The following is a 14386-nucleotide window of genomic DNA, read 5'->3' on the forward strand; positions in this document are numbered from 1 at the left end:
ATCAGCTTCCTTTCTACAATCACGTTAGATGTGTAGAAAATTTATCCCCAGCCCTGATGCTGCCTGTTCCGGGCCTGTTGCGGAATATATCAGTGCTGGTGGTGATTATTATCACACTGTGTGATTAACAACTACAGAGAGGAAAACTAGGTACAAAAGGAGCTCGGTAAGGTGTAGGAGGAGAGCAGAACTCTGGCAGGACTTCCTGTGTGTGTTGGCTGTGGTGCAGGATGTGGTACCCTGTGTGCGATGCCCACCGCGGTTGCCAGGGAGACTGTGCTGAATGCAGACCTCCCCTCCACCAGGACCTCTGTCATGAGGGGAAACCTGCAGGGTTTCTCTCCAAGTCATGACACCACTTCCACAGTCTGGGAAGCTGCTTCCCAAGACCTGTGCACGTCCTATCCCTGTTCTGTAATCTCTGCTTAAACATAAGTCATAAACAAGTGAACAAAAAGAGACATAAAATAACACAATCAGTGATTTAAATGGTGTAGCTTCTACCCTGTACACAGGCTGCTTGAAAAGCCCATACCCTTTGATTAAGTAATGCTTTTTCCTGATCTTTTTCATGCCTTAATTTTGGGGCATTTCAGTCTGTGCCCTAACACCTGCTCTTTTAGCTATTACCTTCAGCTTCCTTTTGGTATTTTTGTGAAACATGAATGATAGGTGATACATTTCCTCACAGGATGCACTTTTATCACATTTTGAGGACTATCCAGAATAGGAACTATAGATTACAGTGTCCCACATCTATGTAATTAAATAATAAATTAAATTGATTAATAAAGCATATTTTTACTGAAAATATGGCTAATCTCAGATTTGTATTTTTCATTTTTAAATTATTTAAAAACATGAATATAGAAAAATAATGAAGTCTATAAAGATGTTTCTTGTCACTGAGATAGAAAAAGGATAAACTAATTTGCACTTATTAAATTGTTTTTGTTGGGAATAGCTGTACATATTTTCCTTTGTAAGATATGGCACAAGAGGTAGGAATGGAAGTACTTCAATCCCTGACAGATGTACTGTTTATGTAACACGTGCCAGTTCATTATCTTATTCTGAGATGTGCAGTTTGTATTTAAAAAAGAAAAACCAATCTGAAAATGGTCTTGAGGTTCAGTGCATATATTACAACTGTAGAAACGGTGTTTTCTAAGCCACAGAGTTGATAAAAATAACTTGTTTTAGAAGGATCTCCAGTTTTCTTGAGACCTTCAGTTGAAGAAGAATCTGAGACTGGAGCCGCGGGCCTTTTCTTGTGCCTCCATGTCCTGATGGCAATTCTTCCATTCCTTGTGATCCCCTTCAAGAGAAAATCCAGCAAAATCATTGCAGTGCTGTTGGCAAACTCTGAGGATACCATGAGAACTTTTGCATGTACGCATGAGCGAATCTCACCATGGTCTCACCAGGCTCAGTATTCCTGGGGTAGCGGTCGTGTTTTGTGCTCTGCAGTTTCTGTCCTTTAATTTTCTCACCTGTTGTAGCTCACTGATGTTCATTTTGTTTGAGCATGACGTGATGCTTATGACCATGTTTTTATTTCTAGATATCTGTTTGCAATTTTCCTTTCCACTTCTCCTCTCTCATGTTCTTTTCAACATCAGATCATAAATGTGTAGGGCTGTACTCCCTGTTCCAATGGCAGAGAGTGGTAATTATATCAAAATATGATAAAGCCATAAAACCCAACTGATTTCCTGTCTACCTTCACAGTAAATCTAATTAAAATGTCACATGGGTAGACATGTCATTTTGTGATGACATGATACTTTTGTGTATTTTACACTAAAACATTTTAAAATTAAATTTGTTTAATCAAAAGCACGAGTCAGAAAGTAACACCAGCTTTATGTCTAACTAGCAAAGAGGTGTTAAAAGAAAAGCAAATGAAAATATTTATAAAGCTTTTACTATCACCAAAATGGTTATAAACTGAAAATGCTGCAGGTAAAAGCACCACCACCACCACCAAGTGCACATGCAGTTAGCTCAGCAGAAGTGTTACCTGATCTTCCCCTGCATTGTCTGAAGAGAGGCTGCTCAGAGGTGACGGGCCTTTGTGGGTCGTAATGACAGCCTGCTGCCATTGTTCGTGTGATGTGATACTTTCTGCCAAGTGTCTCATTACTAGGAGGGGACACGGTGTATTTCACTGGGTCAAAACGATTCATTAAACTACTGCTGAACATCAGCTTTTCCTTTGGAACAGATTTGGGCTGTTACTGGCTTGGAACAGAAAAATAAAAAATAAGCACAAGTTACTTTTGTAACCTTTGTAAGAATTCCATTAGAACACTTGCATCTCTGAATAAACACATTTATAGGAAAATATGCTCTTTGCTAAAGAAGGAAGTGGTTTTTTTCTTTATAGTGGTTTGATCTGTTTTCATAACTCATGTAATTAATGTGTCTTTTCTGTTGTTCGTTCTAGGTGGAGAGTCTCTAATGTGGGAATTTAAATCTTTAGAAGATATTTTTAACTGGTATTTCATTAACGATGTCTCATGAGGGAGGGGAGAAATAAGGATATCTACTTTTAAAAGGTAGGAAAGCATATGGATAAGTTGCTGATGTATTAAACTATTAAGGGAGGGTGTATGTGGACATTTGCAAGCCACGTGCACATTGACTCGGGTAAAACTGCTTCTCAGGGAGGATTTGTGCCACAGACAGATTAGTAACAGGGCCTTACACCACTGCAACAAAAGGGGGGTTTTTTGTGGTTTGGGTTTTGCTTTTAATGTGGTTGGACTTTAGCTGCTGATAGCAAAGCCCTGGCTCAGTCCTCAAGTGCTTTCACAGTGAGGTTGGAGAGACCCAGGTAACGAGGTCATCTTCCATTTAATTCTAAAATAGGCTTGGAAGTGATTCAGTGCCTGCCAGAGTTAGAGTGGGCTCCACTCCACTGTGCTGTGGCTTGTGGGGGAGACTGATACATTCTCCATTAAGATAAAACTTCTCTTTGCCACGGGAAAGCCTCCGCCTGAGCTAGCAGTCAGTCAATCAGTCTATTTACTTTAAAAGGCTTTGGAATATATTGCAAAAGCACAGCCCCAGAGATCTTTACTCATGTCAATAGTTTCCCTGGAGTCAGTGCACCTGCTAATAAGCACCGCCGCACTCGAGTAATGCAGGGTTATGTTTTAATTCTGTAATTTGACTGCCTGCTTGTGTTTAATGACGTTTATTTGTAGGAATGATGCATTCTGGGGAGTGAGGTCAGCTGGAACATTTGTTGTGCTCTTCATCTGTCTGCAGCCCTTGATCTTGCAATATATCAGTCACTAAAGAGAGAAGTCATTACTCACCTGTAAAAATGAAATGATTGTAGTATTAGTGGATGGTACCCTATGGATATTCTTAAATGTAGGGTGCTTGTTTATTGATGCTTATTTCAAAACAACAGGAAAAAATGGCAATATTTGCTATTAAAGATTTTTTACATTAGCACAATGTCATTGGAATTTTAGTTTTAAATATGCTTTTTATTTCAAAAAGTGATTTTTCTCCTCCATAGAAAAAGTGTTTCAATGGGTTTTTTTAACTTTTTATGTAAAGTAAACATTTTTACAATGTTTGGATATCATTAAATTGAGAGTGGATGATCTTATTTTTTGCTGATTACCTTGAATATTATCATTCTCAGTTCAAACCAGGTTCTCACCATTTTATCGTTAGAAATCTGATATTGTAAAATATATTTGTCCTTGCCAAACACTTCAAAAATAGAAACATATTGTATTTTTGTACACATTTACCATTAGTTAATCCTAACAATCACTTCCAATTCTTTTCCTGCTTGAGAGAGCGAACATAAAAATGTAATTATTAAATACACTTATGTGAAAGACACTCAGACACCACCGAGGCTATTGATTACATGAAAATAGCTAATTAGAAAGACTCTTGCAAGAAAATTTAGAGTATCAAACTAGAAATGTATAGTATCGTGACACGTTTCCTGAAGACAAACCCTTTCCCTGTGGATTTCCTAAGGTACATGTGTAAGGGGTGATCTACTTCTATGACTCTAACAAAGAGGAAAACTAGACTGAAAATGAAAATACAATCTGAAAAATACAATACCATGATACCTTAGCATTTACATGGTCCAGTAAAGATATTTCAACCACCCCATAAAATCTTGCATTTCTTTAGCTCTTTGTTAAAGAAAATATGTTAATATTTTCTATGAACATAGATCTTAGCATAGTTTAAAACACAGCAATTTAGCATCTGTCAAATATACACCTATTGATGTAATATGTGCACAGGCAGAGAAATAAGCATTTCACAGTGTCCCTGAGCAAAATCATCTGTGACAATTAGCAGGGTGCCATATTTTTAAATTATAGTTGTCCCAGTTAGCTGTTTCAACAACTATGGCACTGAAAAGGACAATAAGGTTGAAAAGAAACAATTCAAAAAAAGAAAGAGAGAGAGAGAGAAAAGTTCTGTAAAACCTAAATTGAACTAGTAGGTATTTATGTAATTTTAAGATAAATTCATGATATTTTTCTATTTGTGGTTTTTTTTCCTGCTGCCTTGTATATAAACATCTATTAAAAGTTGGACTCCATGATCTTGGAGGTCTTTCTCAGTCTTAATGATTCTACAGTGTAGTTTTTCTGCCTTTCTGTGATGTGAAAAATTAGGGGATTAGTGTTTTAGTTTGGATGAGGTGTGCATTTCAAGTCAGCCAGCTTTTACCTACATGATAACCAAAACCATTTTAGGTTCCTTCTACATTTTCTAAGAATTACCATTTTAGTCACCCTGTCATTACCTTTAGATAGCAGACAAGTTTATTTCCTAAGAGTTACCATTTCCTGGCAGAATTTGAAATAGCAATGTGAGGATGGTGCGGGAGGTTTCTTGGAAGTGGGTTTTAAAGGCTGAGGAAGGAACAAGTAGAAAGACAGGCAATCTGAAGAATGTTTTAATCTGATTTTCTTCTTTGGAAGAGCTGCAGTGGATCACTCCTCATTCATTCCCTCTGGGAGATGCACAGGGACCTGTGGTGTCTTCGTGAAATGAACATTGGCACAAGCAGGCACAAAGCCCCAGAAACCACCACGAGCCCATGGAAGGTATTTTCTGTCCTTAGCTGCTTTTAAATCTTTCCAGAGGAGCCAGACTGTTGAATTTGTAAGTTAAACAGCCAACAATAAACAAATACCTTTCCCCACCTCTGCTCCAGTGTATTTTTTTTAGTCCTGTATTAAATCTGCAAAAAATAAAGTGGAAATAAAAAGTGAAATTTGTGCTTATTTTTGCAAGTGACTCAGTGTAAAATGCATAGAGAAGCCTGTGTGTTTTTTAATTGAGGAAACACAGTGCTTCTCAACTGACCTTCCAGTTGTTGCAAAAGGAGCAAAGTGTATGTTTGCTTTAAATTTGAAAGTAATTTTCCATTTACACCCAGCAACAGAAGGTTGGATTTTGGATATACCTAGCAAACATATCTATGGGGAGGGGAGATGGGGAACTTTGAACCAAGCTTATCTGAATATGATGGTAATCAGTGGAAAGTGTAAATTTAAATTCTTATATTTTAAAAGACCACTTTTTATCAGTTTAACTCTGATCCCTTTACATGTTTCCACAGGAATCTGGATCTTGAAAAGTTTTAATCCAAATGCAGAATATCGAATGCTTGTTTCTTATAATACAAGTCATACTTGGTGACAGTTACATCAGTTAAAAAAATTCATTAGATAAGGAATTGTGAGAAGAAAATAAACAATTTTGTCCAGTGTTACGTCTGTTTGGGAAGGAAAAATACTTTAAGCATAAATTATTTCATCCAATGTGAAAAACAGTAAAGTAATACTATAATTTGGAATCCTATAACTTGAATCCATGAATTAATTTCCTGCTTAACAAATTATCAAGTACTGGGGGAAAGACTAAAGATTGTGGCCTGCAAGTTTTAAAGAAGGAAAAATTTAAATGGAACCTTCACTTGTTCCGCCCTCCTTGTGTTGATCTGTACTTGCTGCTTGTACTTGTCAGATTAGGTGAAGGCCTGGACACCTGCAGTGGTCACAACACGTTGCCAAACAGCTTCTGGGTTGTTTGGATTTCATAATTTCTACCCAGAAAACTCAGCTGAAGCCTGCACAGCTCTCCCATCCAGGTGACAAGGAAAAATTCTGCCTTCCTCTTTGTGTCAGCTCTGACAGTCACAGAGTGTATTCCTGACCCAAGAAAAGCCTTTTCAGCCGGGTGAGCTGAATCTGCTAAAAGGGATCTTCAGTGCTAGCAGCGGAGAGCTATCACTGGGGAAATTTAACTGGTCAGGAAAATTATAAGAGGCCTGTTCTGTCCCTTTTCACAGCAAGGAACTGGAAGTGTGGCTTGCTGTTTCATGCAATTGCATCTATGTTATTAGGGACTGAGCACGGGGCCTGTTGGATGGAATTACAGCCCTGTGGTCTTGCCTTCTCCTGTCCTATCTTTGTGGCTTTGCTCTAATAGGAGAGCCTTGTTCAGGACTCAAGGTTGTTCAAAAATTAAGAGTCTAGCTGATACAAACAACTCATAAGCTGATATAAACAACTCATACTGGCTGTAAAAAGTGTTTTGATGATATAGCTTATAGCAGTTTGAGGAGTAAAACAAATTGTTCTAGCCAAAGCATTTTCAGTCTGCATGTACACTTGGGATTTTGGTAACAAAAATAGCACAAAATGTCATTGGTAGGTGTTCTGCCAAAAGCTTCTAGCCTGTCCTTAGATCATTTCTTTTTGCTGCCTAATAGATTATGTCTGTTGGAAATATCTTCTTCTCACTTCTGTTTCTTTTTTCCACTCAGAGCACTCACACCTAACTAGTGCTTATCCTCTGCAAAGGCTTAGAAACAAGGAGGAACAGAAGGCCATGGAGGTGTGTGTTTCAATGCTGGACTTTCTAAATGAATCTAAATGACACGGGGCCTCCTTCCACTGAGTTACTTAGGTACTTTGAAACAAAACACTCCCCTCCAAACGGTATCAGTAGTCCACAGTACCTACAGGTGTAACAGGAGTTTCCACATTAACCCCTCAGTTGCCTACCAGCACAAATGTATCTGCCAAGAGAAAATTAGGACAAGGAAGTGTTTGCTGTTTTCCAGGTGACAAAAAAAATCATGTGAGGGTTTCTCAGACACAGTCATATTTAACCTCTGATAGAAACGTTCATCAGAGTGTTTAAAGCTTGCTGATACATCTAATGTTGTTTTACTGTGCTTTGTGGGCACTTAAAAACTTTTTTGTGGCCAAAGTAATCCTTAGGAGTCACTGACGGAGGAGGTTCAGGGCTTCAGCTCGCACTGGCTCTGGCCAGCCCTCAGTCCTAACACTGAAGAAATGTGCAGTGGATGAGGAAACCTTTAATTGAAACAGCTCCCAAAGAAGGGAGTTTGTAAGGAAATAAGGACAAATAATGGATCTGCAGAGGGATGATGTGCTTCACAAAAGCAACTGAAGGAATTTCAAAGAGATTTGAGAGTTTGATTACACGCTGATGATACTCCTGTTGCAAGGTGAGTGGAAGTCTAGCTTGATCTAATTAGCTAAAACTGGAACATGAGGACAGAACTGGCAGTGCTGGGATGTTTTGGGAGGTGCTGTCATTTAGCAAATGTGACCAACTCAAAACTCCAGTGAGAGAACAGTATGATAAGAGAGGTTAATGAGCCCAAAGTCACCCCTCCTTTTCTAAATCTAAATTAAAATCTGTTTCTGAAAGTCGGTTGAAACTGTGCATATGTATCAGTGGAGCACTGGATTCATAATTTTGCCTGTTAGTAGAGGATTGGTATCATTCAAATTTACAACTGTATTTGGATTGTTTTGGTTATCAAACTATAAGAAGGTGCATGGTGAAACATGGGAAAATTACTAGAAATATATCCTAAAAAACAGCTGGAAATACGATGTTGAGACTTGTCAGTGGATCACAATTTGGGGTGATGTACACCAATTTAAGTTTGTGGATGAAGTATGGATTGAATGAGCATACATTTAATGCTTTTTTTTGGTTAAGCCATTTTAGAGTTTGTATGGTTAAGTAATCAACAAGAATGTTTATCAACATTTACTGTCTATTTATATGTTAATAAAACATGTAGAAATAATTCTGTAGGATGATATTTTTTAGGAGCTTGATTAATATTTCTAAAATTAGTAAGCAGCTCTTGAGAGCTATAATTTACTACCATTGACACCCACCTATCTCTTCTGCAGCCCTAAATTATATGGCTCATTATTTACAAGACTGAGCATTGGTGGTGTTGTGGTAGTAACTCCAATGTTAGGTTTTAGTACTTCTGTACAATAAGTCTCTCTTCTCCAATTAATTAATTCAAATTCTGACTTCACATCCTAACAATCTTTATTACAAGGACTGGTCCTAAATAAAGGCTAAGATCAAGCAGACACGTGTTGAAAATACTGGAACAAGTAGTGAGAAAAAATAGCAGAGTACATGTAGTTGTGCAAGTAAATAAAGAAATTCTTTGTTATTTTTGGCAAGAGGTGGAGAAGCATGTGATGTCCAGTTGTAGCTGTAGCCAAGGATTTATCTTGGGGCTAAATACTTTATAGGCAAACAGTAATTCCTTTTTCGCCCCACATCAGCTGAACACTATTTTGGGTCAAGAATGCTGTTTGCAGAAGTTGACCAGTCCTACAACCAACCACTAATATTTAAGTGATGTATAATATTAGGGACGTGTTGTTACTGAGGGTGTATCCTGTTATTTTGTGTAGAGTTGAGCAAGGCAAAATGCTGAACTGTAACGCTGGATGCAAACTGGTCAATACATTTGCTCCGTCCTGTTACCTCTATAGTTAGTGGTGTCTCTGATGGGCTCAGGCTAACGTGGAAAGGAAAGGATGTCTCAGACCACATCTGGAAGGTTGGTGCTTCACAGTTATTTTGAGGGCTGGCTGGGGAAGTCTCTTCTTCTTATAAGGCACGAGCACTCATTTAAATGAATTGGGAGTTCACATGTTCATTCTCACCTGGTCATCGTCTAAGCTTCAGGTCTTGAGAGTCAGGCCTTTCCCCTGGCACCAGTTTCCTCACCGCTATGTACGTTATGTATCTGTGAATAGTGTTATGGGAGTTGGCAGCTAACAAGGTGGGAAGAAGAGCTCACCGCGTGGGGTGTGGTGATTGGGATGGCCAGCACTGGGGGACTATTGGGGGTTTTACAGGTGTTCGTTGGAGAGCCCCCACAAAGCATGAGGTTGCCTTCCTCCGGGTAATGACAGACCGGGGCGGGCAGAGAGGAGAGTTCGCGGTAGGAGCATCTCAAGTTATCCTCCCAGGGCTTCCTGGGGGGACCGTCAGCTGGCGCTGAGGAGGCTCCGCCGCTGAGCTGCTGCCAGGGGCGGTGATGGCCACACAGCTGCCTCGGCCGGTCAGTACGAGAGGGCAGGAGAAGCGCCCGGCGTTGCTGCCCGTGGACGGGGCCGGGCGCGGAGCGCGGTCCGAGCGCTGCCGGCGGGCTCGGGTGGCGGCGGCGGCTGCGGCGCGCGGCGGGGCCGGGCGGGGGCGCTGCCGCCGGGCCGGGCGGAGCGAGCGGGCGGCGGGAGCGCCCCGCAGGCTGCGCCCCGCGGGCTGGGCGGGGGCCGGGGCGCGCCGGAGCGGGGCTCGGCCGGCGCCCCCTCCGCAGTGCTCGGCGGGGCCGCGGCCCGCCGCTCCGGGGCGATGGGCGGCGGCGGGCGCCGCTAGGCCGCCGCGGGCAGGGCGGAGGCGGGAGGAGGCGGAGGCGGAGGAGGCGGCGGCCGGGGGCGGGTTGGGTCCCTCCCTGGGAAGATGAGGCGGAGGCCCGGTCTGTCGAGCGGGCTGAGCTGGGGCTCTTCCCTCGCAGCCGCCAGGACAAGATGGCAGCAGCCGAGGCGGCGGCGGCAGCAGCAGCAGCGGGAGCGGCGGGGCTGAGCGGCTGAGCCCGGCCGGAGCGGCCCTTCCCCGGAGCGCTCCCGGACATGCCCAGGGCGGCGGCGGCAGCTCCAGCGCGGACGCCAGCGCGGCCCGACCCGTGAAGGTGAGCGGCCGGCAGCGAGCGGGGCCGGCCCCGGCAGGCGGAGAGCGGCGCTGCCTCCGCCGGCGGCGTTCGCAGCCTGTCCGCGGGGGGCTCCGGCGCAGACCCGACCCCCCTGCCCGATGCGCGGGGCAGCTCCGCCGGCCTGGCCGAGCGCGGCGGCGGGGAGAGGGCAGCGCCGCTTCCCCTTCCCGCTGCCCTCGACGGCGCTCGCCCCGCCGCGTCCCCGAAGTTTCCCGTTCCTGGGTGCGGCGAGGCGCCCACCGTGAGCCGTGCCGGGCGAGGCCGCCGCCGCCCGGCGGGGGAGGTGTGGCCGCCCCTCGCCCGTTCCCGGCGGCGGCGGCGCTGCCCCGCTCCCCTCCGGGCGCGCCGCCTCCTCCTGCGCCTTGTATGGAGCGCCGGGGCCGCCCGGGCGGCGGGGGGTCCCGGGGTGGCGCCCGGGCGCGGCCGCGGCTCCGCCCTCTCCGGGTCCTGCTCGGCCGCCGCCGCCGCGGTGGCTCCTGGCAGTCCCGGCGGGACGCGACCCTCGCCCCCTGACCCCCGAGGAGAGACCCGCGGGACCCGCGCTGGGGGGAAGCTGGGGCGGCAAATGGTGCCGAGGGCCGGTATCACTAACAGCAACTGGAAAGGAAGTGGACGCTTTAAAATTTGGTCAGTTCCCAAGAACGAGCTCTCTAAAACCAGAGCGGTTTGTTTGCTGGAGGCTTTACCGTAATGGTTGCGGCAGGGTTTGTGCGGGGTTTGTTCTGGATTCGTCGCGGTATCAATTGTAAAGCTGGCAGGTGCGTTTACGTGTGTTTAACGCTGTAAGAAATAGTGATGAGTTTGTAAAAATTGTTTTTATTTAAATTAAGTCCTCAATCGTTACTGCTGTGTGCTTACACGCATATAGAGGGCTTTCTTTTGAGGCTATACTTTTGTTACTAACTGTTGCATCTGACTTAAAATGTCAGAAACTGTGATTGTTTCCGTTTTTGTTAACTTAGTTCTTGGGACTCTAAGGCTTGACTTTCCAGAAATTATGTGGCGCCCTGATGTTTTTACATCTTCCTACTTGTGTATTACCTTGTTTATTTCAGTTAGTTTAGTGTCTTTAAATTGTGCGAAAATATGTTATTATGCGAGACAATTACATTACATAAAGCTGCAGTTGTTGATAACAACGCATGTTTCTGGGAATTTTTTCTGCCCAGTATTACCTCCCATTACATCATTTGCAAAAAGTTTAGGCTCTGATTCATGTCACACCAAGTAGGAAAGCTCGGATGGACTGTGAGGACTTACTTTCTTGACATAATAATTCCACAACAGAGTTAATTTGCTAGTGCTTTCTATAAACTAAGTTTAAAATACACACCGTAATTGTCTAATAAGCGTGGCAGCCAGCAGAGAGATTAATTAAGCACCTGGAAAATAGGTCAATACTGTATTACGAAGTGACATGGTGAGATGGCAAATAAATAGAGCAAAGTGTTAACGTGGACTTACCGGGGGAAAACTGATCCCGATGGAGCGGCGGTGCCGGCTTTATCTGCGCTGCCGCGGACCTTTTATGGTAGCGCGCAGTGAGGGGGTGTTCGCAGCCCTGCAAAACAGGGCTTGGACTTTTCCCTCCCTGCTCTTGTTCCTGGGGGCTTCTCTTGTAGTTGCTTGCTCAGGGTGTGGCGCTGCTTGTGCTCATAAATTATTTTTTTCATAGATGAATTTTGCTGGGTGCTCCAGTACAGAATGCGGTGGTGGTGGTGTGTGGCTCTCCGGGCTTTGGGACGGTTTGTAATTGGACGGATTCCATGAGCTGGAATAAAGTTTCATTGAAAAATGGCTCGGGAAGCTACCCCTGCCCTGGGGTCTCTGTGGCACTTGTGATTTTTCTTTGTTTCAGGTTTTTTTGGTGTTTGCATGTTTCTTCCCTCCTCTCTTTCAAACAACTACCTACAGAAACAGGGAAATGAGACCGGCTCCTGCATAACAAGATAGCAGAGACAAAGACCGGGTGTGGGGAGGAAGAGTGAGCTTGCAACTCATCTTACAGAACTAACTGATAGAAATACTAGAATTTGCAAGTGCTGCTTTTCTCGTTGTGTCCTCCAATTTGTAGCGGTTGCTTCAAAACAAATGTTGTTTTGGAGGTGATTTTTCAAAAAGCATCTGTTGGATTGATCATGTCTGTTAAAGGGGATGGGAGGCTGAACAGCACTTCCAGAGGCAGAGGGTTGGTTAGCTCACCAGCCCCTGGGTGGAACAGAATTAACTGTCCTTAATTCTTGTGAAAACCCCAATCCAAACGTGTAGGAATGTCAGGCTGTGTTTTTCCAAGCTGGCGTATTTAGGTGTATGTACACCTCTTTGTACTATTTCAAGGGATTGCGCACTTCTTGTTTTCAGAATAGTTTTCTTTTTACCTCTATAGGTTCTCTTTCTTGTATTTTCTCTTTTGCCAGTGTGCTGATCATGGCAACAAAGGCCCTTTTGACAAAGCAGTGGGTTTTGAAACGGGAATTTTGTAGTTGGCTTTCTTGTATGTGGTGGGGAGAAGGGCAGCACTGCTAACGGGAACAACACTGTCATTTGAGGCTGAACGTGTGTTTTGGAGGGATGTTAAATACAGGAGGAGAAACTGCTTTTAGTGGAGCTAAATTTTGCTGTTGCAGTGTGAGGTGTCGTGGCATATGAGTGCCATGCACGTATACAGAACAGTTGCTCTAGGCAGTGTCACTTTCTGCACAGAACTTTGGGGAATAAAGCAGAGGACAGCGAGGCCTTCTTACATTTTTTTATTAGATCAGCCTTGGCTTTTCTGAATATATAACGATTTCATCTGATCTGCAGAAGCATTACAGCTGAATTAAACTGCTCTGACTGACGGAAGTGTGAGTTGGCAGGCCTGATAATCACCTGGTGATCCTTGGCCGAGGGAAGAAGAAATGTGGAAGTAGGATGGTGGTGCTACCCACATCTCTCTGTCAGGAGTTTGCTGTTGAATTTTGTCAAATAGTATCTACCTTTCAGACCTCAAAAAAAGCTTGTTTGTAGCATTTTGTGTTTTCTGAGTTCCTAAGTCACTGAAACATTATAGTTCTTGAGATGCCTTCACTGACAATCAGAGGTGGAGTGGAAAATGATGTATTACTTTTAATAGATCTTGAAAGAAGAGCTCGTTATTTTGGATGGGTATAGGATGGGTCATTAGGTATCTGAAACTGTATTTCAGAACCCTGCCTGCGCTAAGCAGAGCACCAATCATGGGGAAAGGAGCAAGGATGAGCACTGAGCATGTTAGAGATGGCTGCTGTGTGCACAGTGCACCTGAAACGACCACGTAACTATTTAAAGCATCCTAAAATAACTAGTGCTATGATATAGGTTAGTAATGGGTTACCTTTTCTGACTTCCACAGGCAGTGAACACCCTCTGTTTAACCTGAAATAACCTATAATGAAGGATAAAGCCTGGAAAATCCTGTTACCTGGTCTTGGCTTCCCCCGCCTCCCTTTATAGACTGTTTTAATTTAGAGCCTCTACCTTTTTACACAATTTTACAGAAATTGTAGCTTCATTTTTCTTCAGAGTCACTGAGTTTTGAATGACAGGTGAGCAGGGGAACAACATGTAATTGTGAAAACGGATTTTAGTTGGTGACTTTATTTGATAATGCAGTATTTCTGCAGGGTAGGTCCTCCCTCCCTGTTCTTCAGTTGTTTTATTTCAATACAGTGAATGTTGAAAAAGATGGTAGGAGTTGGTGAGAATCTTGGTTTTAGATGCATTTTGGGGATAATCTTTGTAAAGTTTTGTAGTATTTTTTTCATGGTATATCACTTTATTTTTCCATATAGTGTACTAATACTCTGCTTCGTTTTTGAGAGTGAGTAACTTCCTGACAAAAGGGAGATAATCTCTGGTATAGCAATTGTGCTTGGAAAAGGAAGAAGAGCTGAATAACTGAACTGTTTTTTAAGCAAGTCGACTCAAGTAGTTTAGTTCTGGCTTTTTTTTCTTATGCTGTGACTTGGAGTCAGTGTGTAATTTCAAAATACTTCTCCCTATGTTATTAACTTCATATATTTATTAGTTCCAGCATTATGTAAACTTTTTGGACAGTCTTTTTTACGTTATGTTTTCAGAAAAAGATTAGAAAATTATTCCTTTTTGTAAGTAAGAAATATAATCCCTTTCCCCCCTTTTCTCCAGCTCTCTTATGCTCTAGTATTTGGGTATAACAGGAAAATGCTAAGTTCGAGTTCCAAAAGAGCAATAAAATAAGATGCAGTCAAACATCCAAAGACAACAGACATAAGAAATATTTTCCTATCTTTGAGTATGATCAAAGTT

General features: G+C 43.2%; 1 protein-coding gene and 1 long non-coding RNA gene across 5 annotated transcripts in view; one reads left to right on the forward strand and one right to left on the reverse strand.

Moving 5' to 3' along the window:
- Positions 1-1075: 1075 nt before the first annotated feature.
- LOC309574383 lies at positions 1076-11659 on the reverse strand. Its single transcript, XR_014226523.1, has 3 exons — positions 11543-11659; positions 2024-2244; positions 1076-1318 (listed from the first exon to the last, which is right to left on the reverse strand). It is a non-coding gene; the product is annotated as an uncharacterized lncRNA (long non-coding RNA).
- Positions 9815-14386, forward strand: part of HIPK3 (homeodomain interacting protein kinase 3) — a 68208-nt gene continuing 63636 nt past the window's right edge. For 2 of the 4 annotated variants that reach the window (XM_082284008.1, XM_082284013.1), the window contains exon 1: positions 9815-10057. The gene's annotated coding sequence lies outside the window, so the exon portion shown is untranslated. Of the gene's footprint in view, positions 10058-10516; positions 10837-14386 lie in introns of those variants that run through there. The other 2 variants (XM_082284009.1, XM_082284010.1) reach the window with 2 other exon arrangements.

The sequence above is a fragment of the Coloeus monedula genome, assembly GCF_965178545.1.
Source record: "Coloeus monedula genome assembly, chromosome: 6".
NCBI lineage: Eukaryota > Metazoa > Chordata > Aves > Passeriformes > Corvidae > Coloeus > Coloeus monedula.